We start from the raw sequence: 10,760 nt of genomic DNA on the forward strand, positions 1-10,760 counted from the left end.
TTAACTCAAGTCACCACGAACATTTATTACAACAAATAATGATCATATATGGTTCCAGACGACATTATATGACCCCCGATATGTATCCCCTAGAATTTCAAAACTTTTCGATACTAGGCCTCGAAACCTCCAAAATTTCTCAAAAAGCGTGGATATTAGCCTTCAATTTTGAAATTTTTTTGACTTTTTTTCGCCCGAAAATAAAAATTGCCGAAGTGTTTACCATGGTCCCTAATTCCCTCTGAGAGTCCAATTGGGTGGATGGAACCACCCAATTTGCCTTTAAACTACCAATTTACCGGCTTACAACTTGCACCGATTTCATTAATTCAAGCCTACCACAAACATTTATGACAACAAATAATGATCATATATGGTTCCAAACGGCATTATATGACCCCGAGATGTATCCCACAGAATTTCAAGACTTTTCGACATCGGGCCCTGAAACCTCCAAAATTTCTCAAAAAACGTGGATATTTTGGGGATATTTCTCAAAATTTCTCAAAAACCCAAATTTTCTCAAATTTTCTCAAAAACCTTCAATTTTGGATTTTTTTGACTTTTTTTCGCCCAGAAATAAAAATTGCCGAAATGTTTACCATGGTCCCTAATAAATTCCGGGAGTCCAATTGGGTGTCTGGAACCACACAATTTGCTTTTAAACGGCCAATTTACCGGTTTACAACGGGCAATTTAATTAACTTGTACCGAACCCGACTTGAACCGAAATTGACCCAAACTCGTTTTAACCCAAATTTAACCCGACTTGTTACTAACCTTACCTGAATTCAACCCGAACCATTCCTAAACCGACCCGAATTTAACCCAACCTGTTACAAAACCCGACCTGAAATCAACCCGACTTGTTATTGACCTGACCCAAATTCAACTCGACTTGTTATTGACCCGACCCGAATTTTACCAGACCTATACTTACTCAACCCAAAATTTCAACCCGATCTATTAGTAACCCAACTCGAAATTAACACAACTTGTTATTGACCCGACCTAAAATCAACCCAAATTGTTCTGACTCGATTTCAAATCACCTTAAATGCAATTTAGACCAACTTATTATTTTTTATCAAAAATTTTGTCTAGGGAGACCAAGTCGGTCCAGGACAGCAAAAGAAAGGAGCGTCATCCTCAAATTTAAGAGTTAAATATAGTATATATTTGTTGTATGTTCAAAGGAGTTAATTATCTTCCTAAATTACAGACTATAATTCCCTAGTATATATATAGTAGAAAAAAAAAATTAGCTTGATAAAAATGATAATTATCTATTTATAGTTAGTTGAACCCGAATATGACCTGACTTGGAAATGACACGACCTGATTGTAACCTGCAAATTATTGACTTGAACATAACCCGACTTGAATCCGAGAATGACCCTACTTGAAAATGACCCAACCTGATTATAACCCGCAAATTATTGACTTGAACCAAGCCCTACTTGAACCCGAGAATGACCCGACTTGAAAATGACCCGACCCCAATATAATCCGCAAATTATTGACTTGAACCGAACCCGACTCAAACCCGAGAATGACCCGATCTGATTCTAACCAGTAAATTATTGACTTGAACCGAACCATAGAATTACCATAACCCGTTTTAAACCCGAATTAAACTCGATCTATTGTTCACCCGACCCGAATATAACCCGACCTGTTATTAACCCGACCTAAACCCTACCCAAACCGGATCAGAAGTATGACCCGACGTGACCTGACTCAAGCATGACCCAACCCAAATCCGACCCGCATAGGTTATGGAATTAATCCGAATTGACCCGACCCGAGTTTACCCGACCCACTCTTACCGACCCAAACCCGACCCATTTACCCAAATTGACAGCTCTAGGTGCTTCTTATGGACCATAACACTCTGGGTGGCCACTTGGATTGTTTGAATTGTAGTATGCCTTTACACTGTTTATGTATATGTCTCTTTTCATTGACTCAAGGTCGCCATGGACCTTTATGTGACCGATTAATGAAACAATAATTATGACTTAAAGATGCAGTTCTATAGTCTTGAGATTTTTTTACTTTGGATCCCGAAAGCTCCGAAAGTGGGTCCTATTTCACGTAATAGCCTTCAAATTGGCTTGCAAAGAATGTTTTCGGACCCGACAAGATTATGATTCTAGGTTATATCCGGAGTTCCAAGAAAGGCCTAAAGAGGCATTAGACCTTTATTTTTTTTTTTTTTTTTTTGTACTCAAGGATACAAAGGTACGAGCCTATAGAAGAGATCCTGTCTAGTAAGGTCGTGACCTTTAATTTTTAAAGTACAGAAAATAAATTAAACATTAAAAATTAAAATCATATCTTTAATGTTCTAAATACAAAAATACAAATGGTTAAGTGAATGTGAACCCATTAAAGTTCGAAATAAAATGGTTCAATTTCAACAACGAGAGAAACGGGATCAGAAGTTTGGGTCTATGATTTTTTGGGCCTTAGAAGGAGCTAGGCCTTATGTGAAGGCTTGCCACATATAAAAAATTTGTATTGGGCTCGCATAATCTGGGTGCGATGTAAATTTGGTCCCAGGGTATTTATCTGTTGGGCCGTCACTTTGTCACTGGATCATGTTTGCCAAGTTGTGTGTTATTCTCTCTTCATTTACGTTGGCCAACCTTTATCAAAGTAAAAGGTGATGCCCCAAACAAGCCTTTTGTAATTATTTAATCAATCTTAAATCTTTGTCCTATAGTCCTATATAAACTTTTTTTGTTAATGCATATTTGAGCAATTATTACTAATCTACTCCAACATTAATAATCACACACATTGAATCGTTTTTTTCTTTAATAGGCACATTGAATCGATTTTTATTATATATTGATAAGTATTCATGATGAAACTACTTTTTTCTCTCAATTTTTCAAATGACACAAAAAAAAAAAAAAAAAAAAAAAAAAAGAATACTTCTTGATTGTATAATTGTATTATTGAAGCAAGAAATTGCTTTTTTTTTTTTTTGGGTAGATGAGAGTTGAGAGTAGTGTTAAGCATCCAATGCAACAAAAAAAAAAAAAAAAGTTTGCAAATGACTTTGGATGGACTTTATAGGTCATGTCAAATATATGGCTACTGTGTACCCTATTATCAAAAGCTTCATATTGACCCCATCCAAAAAAACAAAGCTAGCCACACACACAATATCTTCAGGTAATCATGTAAAGTATTCTACTGATCTCCCTCCGCAAAATCATATTGTGGTATGATTAAAGTTTATTTAATATAGGAAATACGAAGTGCTTAATAATTTTATTTCCTTTAGTTGCGATTTGTGAGATGGATTCTTGATCATATAATTTGTATTACTATACTTCACTATTCTATCTACATTAAAAAGATTTTATGTCTTAATTATAGTGGTATGATTAAAGTTTCCAATATGGACTTAAAAAACTACTAATATAAATTGGTGTACTATTTATGAATAGTGGGAATAGTGCATTTGTCTTTGCTCCCTGAGCACCTGCAGAACCAAATTCATTTAAACCATCTTTATCATCCCATCATTCTTTGTGAATGCCTTTTCCCTTTTCCACTTCTACTTTTAGGTCTTCCTGGCAAAAGACAATTTCTTTTTCAACAAACTTTGAAGCAAAATAAGATAATTATTGACTATGCAAACTATTTTATTGCTTTGTATTTGTTAATGGTAGGCAAATGCCATTTAGAAAAATATAATTAATTTATCCCTTTCTCTCTTATTAGTATTTACCATGTTTTCATTGACGAGCATTCATTTTTAAATACAATCATTAACAAATGTTTTTTTTTGCTCCCGATTAATACGCCTAGCTAAAACACCTAAGAACTATTAACCCTTACAATTCGAATTATATGAAGTATAATTATATTTTTGTTATAATTCAAATGCAAGATATTGATCCAAGGTCTTACAATTGATATTTGCATATTCATAAAGTAAATTAATAATTAGGGTTTGGTAGTTTCTTAGTGTTTTTAATCTAAATCTGAATGAGCAACAATTGTTCGTCACCTTGTTGGTTAAATTAAAGCTCTTATAACCGTTCAAAAAAAAAAATTAAAAAAAAAAAATTAAAGCTCTTATAATAATGGAAACCTAATTGTTTGTAAGATGGAACAATTCAATACTCGATTTAGAACGTCATTAGGCTAATTTCATTATTCTCCTCCTGGATGAATTTGAGTGTAAGCCCTTTGAAAAGATTAACTTCATTAAAGTTGCTGGTGTACATCATGGCTTATCTATCAGCCTTGAAAAGGAGGATTTGATAAGATTGCATTAGAGTTAGAACCCTAATAGGCACACAGTAGGAGGTAGGACTACCAATAAGGATTGTTGAGACATCTTTAATTAGGATGTCCTTAGCTTGTAGAAAAGGGATCATGTCACATTATCACATTTGAATATATATGAATAGCCCACATATATATGAATTTCCCTTTTTTTTTAAATAATAAATTCATGGATTAAGAAATAAGATATCCGAATAATAGTTTTATATACTAGCTCACTTCATTCCATTATTGTTCTTTACTTCTTTTGATTAGGATTCTTTTAAAAGACCAAAATAAAAAGAAGTAAATATATCTAGGACGAAGAGTAATAGAGTCATATTCATGTGTTCCATGAGCAAGGATACCTTATATATTAGGTTGGTCACTTTAACCTACATGTAGTTAAATTAATTTCTTTTCGAAATTTTAGCATCGATCAGTTAAAACATGTACAAAATTTTAAATAATGCTCTTGAGAGCATCATACTCTACACTTCCCAATTTGATCTAGCAAAAACAATATACAAACAAAAATAAATAACTAACACGGCGATATATAGTAAATAACATGTTAGTTGAATCTAAAATGAGAGTACTATATTGTTATAAACAAAAAAAATCACATTGTTGTTGACAAGTTATAATATAATGAGTTCAGCTATGTTCAGATAAGCTTTGATAAGTTAAGTTCAGATTAGTGAAAATCAGGCGAATGAACACACCCGTATTGTACTTGCAATTAGTTAATTTCAAGAAACATATATAGTTAAAAATTGTGTTATTTTATGTTCATATAACTCGTTTCTTTTTTCCTTTGCATTGTTAGTTTCAAATGTTAGTTATTTATTTTGGTTCAAACACATGTTAAGTTCTTTGTTATTCAAGATGACAAACAGAATGGCACATACAGATGCACGTAATGTGCGGTGTTTATTAGTTGACAAAATTGATTTTTATATACAAAGTATACACCAATTTCTCGTATAAGCTAGCAAAACACACAAGCTAGTTCAAGTACAAACCAACATGCATCTATTTCAAACACCCTAAACCAACTACCACGTACAATTACTTTCCTAATTATGTATCAATTCTTATTAAAGGAAGGTTATTTTTGTACTAGCAAATGTTTTTGATTAATTGATACACTTGCAATCACACCACAATATCTACATACATTATTGTAGCATGAATTATTAAACAATAATATAATATTAACAAGTACAACGAACAAATAATTCATGGAATTAAAGAGTAATAGGTCAATTTTAATAAAGCAAAGGTGTACTATTATACAACATCAAACAGATTTCATTGAATATTACTGGTGGGTTATGAAGATATCACAAAAGCTGAGAGAGCTTAATAATAAGCCAATCATCTGGATCGGATATCAAAATTAATAACCCACCTAATTACATTCATTAACGACAACGATGGCGACTCGATCTTATGAAGAACATACAGAAGAAGTAGCCTAGCTAGCTACAGAAATTAAAAAGCATAATCAGCATATATAAGTTTTGGTTTTACTAAGGAGAGACGACGCCAACTTTAGCTTCAGCAGCGAAAAATCTACTCTTAGGCGGATATCTTCTCCAGCTTCCTACTTCCATCAATAACATAAAATAGCAAAAGTTTCAGTTGAAAAAAATATATGTATTTCATAAATAAAATAAATGAGTCTAGAATATTTTTTTTTTTTTTTGCCCTAAAAATGAGAATGATGACTGGAATATATGAAGAATTACCTGGGGATGGTGAGGGCGCATGTTACTTGTCCTTTTCACCGTCGTTCCGGCATCAACCCAAAATGGATGTGGGGAAAGTGGGCCCACTGTTTGATTTAACATATTTAGAATATTTTTTTCAGCCATTTTTCAAAATTTTTTTACTCATACATACAGTAAACTGTCATGAAACCCTAACATTTGACTTTGGAACTTAACACGATTAAGTAGATGCTAGTAATAATCCAGCATTTTTGATTTGGCAGTAAAAGTCACAGGGTTGGTTCCGAGAATTCATTGTCAAATCTCATTTACATCATTTATTTTCAATTACTATTTACTTATTTAGCATGTAAATGAAGCCAAAAAGGAGTTCGTTGTACTGTATTAATTTCATCACATAATTGAGTTGTATATATAAAAAAATAGGAATTAGGATCCAATAAGACTAGCTAGCAAAATCGATAACCATAAAAATCTATGAAATTTGGGAACTTTTTTTCACAAATTACAATGCTTGAAACATGTTATACTAAGCCAAGAGCAACATAGATGATTAGTGAAGAGTACAATAAGTAAACTTACATTCTTGGCAGCAGCACTGAAAGCCTCTCTATGAGAAATATCAGGATTTTCAGCCTTAATACGCTGGATTTCCTCTCTGCACATATGAAGTACAATTCATTTTGAGGTTTCAGACATACACATATTTATTCGAAAAACAAATTACTCGTATTATAGAGTTAAATTGAAAGAGAACGATTGCTCACTTGATGAATCGGTTGTAAGCTGAAGGCACTCTTTGTCTTTTTTCCGGTGCTGTTGTAAACCAAATGCAAATTTAGCAAAAAATATTTAAATAAGTTTATATATGAATACTAATAGAAAATTAGAAACACTTTAAATATGAAAAAATAGTTAACCAAAAGATAAAAATAAAAAATTAAATTCAAGAGTTCAAACTTATGGATATTTTCTTAATGTCATATGCATAAGTGCATAACATGTTTAAAGTATAAAAGTGTTATTAATAACAAATCATGCATAATTTTCAATATGCTCCATATTGACACCTTTAGGAAATCTATATTTTTTTTTTTTCAATTTTCGTATAAACTTCCTAAACTTATAGGAATATTGCAAAACTAACTTTTTTATATTAATTTTATGCAATGATGATTGTATAGACACAAACAACTGTACAAGTAAATGATTAATACTTTACCCTAAACTTCCGGAAGACAATGATAGTAATATCTCTTTCATTCACTCACTGATCGACATATAAAGACAAAAACACAAAAACAATATCATCTTTATAACCTGTCCTTGGTTTATTGGTTAAAGAAGGTATTAATTACAGTATTATCCTTTTCTACCATGTTAACCCATTTGTTATGAACCTCAAACAAACCCCTCTATCATCTCTAAAAGAAACATCCATGTTTCTTTGCTCTTTCATATGTCTTCTTCATTCGATCCGATCAATATGAACAAATTAATAATTGACATGTGCCCTAACCAATTCATTTATTGAAGCAATCAATTAAGAATTCCGATTTTGAAAAAAAAAGGACTTCATCTATGTAAATAAAAATAGATTAAACGTTTGTATATTGCCTAGACTTTTCACACATTTCACTACCGAGTACAATTTAACATAAGAAAAATTCAATACTCCTTAAAATAAAAAAAAAATTGTGACTTATATATATTGCATACCAGCGACCACTAGCTAGTATATAGTAGTTTGTGACATTTATATGTACAAAAAAATTATATGTACAGAAAGAAACTGACCAAAAACAAGTTCGTTGTTGGTTTAAATTTAAAAAAAAAAAAAAAAAAAAAAAAAAAAAAAAAAAATTGATTAAGGAGCAATAGCTAGGCCAAAGTAGAGAGTAAGAAAGTCTTGATCCAGTGCTGAAACAAACACTGAATCAATGACAAAGTTGCTGCAAAAAGTTGACATAGGCATTAAAGGAACATCCCTCCATATCCCCACCCCCCTTTTCTCAGCTCCTCCTTAAACAAATTTCAATTAATTAATTAATTAACTAACATGGAGTATGTACTACTTGAGAGTTGAGATAGATGAATTACGTCTGTTAGTGGTAGGAGCCCTTGGAAGCTCGTTTGAACCGCCTCGGCTTGATGATGGATTCATGTAGCTAGATGCACCATTTGATTGTGTTAGTGAGAAATTTGGTGCTTGATTTGGCATCTCCCCCTATAATAATAATAATCAATGAAGAATTAGAATCTTGTTATTATGCTTGAATATGATCATTTAACTTACACCAATTAAATCAGGTTATATTCAATTAACATACTAGTATAAACAAATTGTGGGCTTTCTGAATTGCTAAAAATAGAAACCCTAGCTAATAAATTGGATAGTAGTAATACCAGACGATAATGGGAGTTTGGAGAGTAGTAGTTATGATGATGAGGCAAGTGATACTGACTAGCCGGCGGCGGCTGAAGTAGTAGAGATCGTGTGTTCACCGGCAGGAGATGCGTGCAGTGCCCACATCGAACCGTCACCGTCTTGTACAAGCTGCTTGATGGCACACTTACCTGTCCAAATTATTACATTATTTATTTTTTTTTCCAATAGTTAGTTTTCATAAATTAAAACCCTAAAATAAAATCATATACCTACAACAATAACAAACATAGAAGTAGATTAGGGATAGTTACAACAATAAAAACCAATTAATTAAGTAATAAACCGAGTATCTCGGCCCGGTATTAATCATATACATCAAGTAGTATAGATATTGAGATGACGAAGAAATCGATCGAATTGAATGAATAAATAAGAGAGTGGTATGTATGTAGTGAGAAGAGAATGATGAATGATGAAAAGAGCGAGGAGAAAGAATACCGCAAGGACGGTCTCACAGCGAGTGCATTGGAGATAACAGAGTTGTTCAGAAGGATGGAAGTGGTCCAATGACAAGCTTGTTGTTGTTGTTGTTGTTGTTGTTGTTGTTGAAGAGGCGGCAATATTAGAGCTTGACATTTCCTTGGATAGATCTCTTTCTTTTTAAATTGATTTGAAATTTGATCAATCCTTTGATTTTCTCAGATTTGATTTGATTTGATTTGACAGATGAAACCCCAACACCTTGGATCCTTTCTATTTATTAATTTCCTTTTTCTTTTCAGCTTATTATTACAGTACTACCAGTACTGTTTTTCAGCTTTGTGTTTGTTTTAATTTTCTTCTCAGAATCAAATACAGGTGATCTGAGTGGGAAGAGAGAGAAGTATGTAGATACTAGATAGTGGGTATTCAAGGGCTGTTCTTGATCTACTACTTAATTATAAGAGAGAGAAGTAGATACTTGCTTATCTCTTCTTCATTTTCATTCATCCCTATTCTCTAATTTGTTCCTTTATGTTTCCTTTTATAACCCATTTCCCTCTACTTGTATATCATCTTAATGCATGTCATGTCTACCACTATACATGTCATGTACTTTGATTCATTTCTTAAACGTACCTTATGTATGTGGTGTGCACCTCATTCTATCTAACATTATATGTGTCATGTAAATTAAATTAAACCTCATTTTTTTTACTTATATATGTATGTTTTATTCTATCTAATGTTATGTATGTGACAAACACTTCATTCAGCCTAAAGCTATGTATGTGATGTACACTTCATTCTGTCTAAAGCTATGAATGTAATGTACACTTCATTCAATCAAAGATTGTGTATGTGATGAGCACGTAATTTTAATTGATCTAAACATTATGTATGTGACGTATTATTCACTTGTCCAGTACGAAGTATGTGATATTGTGATGTATTCTTCCATTGTGTTCATTAACATTATGTATATGGCTTGGCCCTGGTGTATACTACTTCATTCATTCGGTCTAATGTTATGCATATGGTGTATACTTCGGTTTATCTAACATTATGTATGCGAGATACTTTACTCAATCTCACTATAAAATGACCTCTACGTTTTTGGACTACTATCCGATTGATCCCAAATTTAATGCATGATTTGTAACAATTGTTTTAACAGTACCTTTTACTCATTTATATTAGTGTTAGAGATGTGTCTATAACTGATGTGCTAGTTGCTTATAGTCAGAGAAGACACTTATTATGGTTTTATGGACAATAGTAATGACATATACGATCTTCTACTTTCCTTTGTATGCCAAAATTTCTAGCGAATCCTTAATGCCATTATATAAATTGTCCTAACTCATTAATTAACAATATTGATTTTTTAACACAATCATTGTTCTGCATAATATCTTTGAATCCAATCATAACTAGTGCATGCTATTCAGAATACATGATAACCTTTTTCAACATTCCAAATAGTCTTATGCCTAACTAAAGGGATAACTGACCACAAAAAAAAATGTTGCCATTTCAAATTAAATTGTGTATATATCTCCAGGTGTCACTCTTTTAACCTTATAAAATAAGCAAAAAGTCCAATATATATGTGTAAATGGGTTCAATTCATTCAATTCTAATAAACTATAAGGTGCAATTAGGTCGATCTAACAAGATCCAATCGGCTAGGTTCAATAAGCTTCAACCATATCTAATAACTTCAGATAAGTTCATAAGACGTCAATTGAAAAGAACGCACAATTAAGAAATTGGGAAATGGTGAGAAATTAGACAAGAACATAAGAAAAAGTGAAGATTGGAAGAGAAGACACTACATGATTACATGGGATCCCTAAACAACA

The 10,760-nt window shown here is 32.3% G+C and overlaps 1 pseudogene; it reads right to left on the bottom strand.

The window, feature by feature from the left end:
* Window positions 1–5,515: 5,515 nt before the first annotated feature.
* LOC110704532 lies at window positions 5,516–9,445 on the bottom strand (annotated as a pseudogene).
* Between the last annotated feature and the right edge of the window lie 1,315 nt (window positions 9,446–10,760).

This window comes from Chenopodium quinoa, unplaced genomic scaffold (genome assembly GCF_001683475.1).
Source record: "Chenopodium quinoa cultivar QQ74 unplaced genomic scaffold, ASM168347v1, whole genome shotgun sequence".
In the NCBI taxonomy this organism is placed as follows: Eukaryota; Viridiplantae; Streptophyta; class Magnoliopsida; order Caryophyllales; family Amaranthaceae; genus Chenopodium; species Chenopodium quinoa.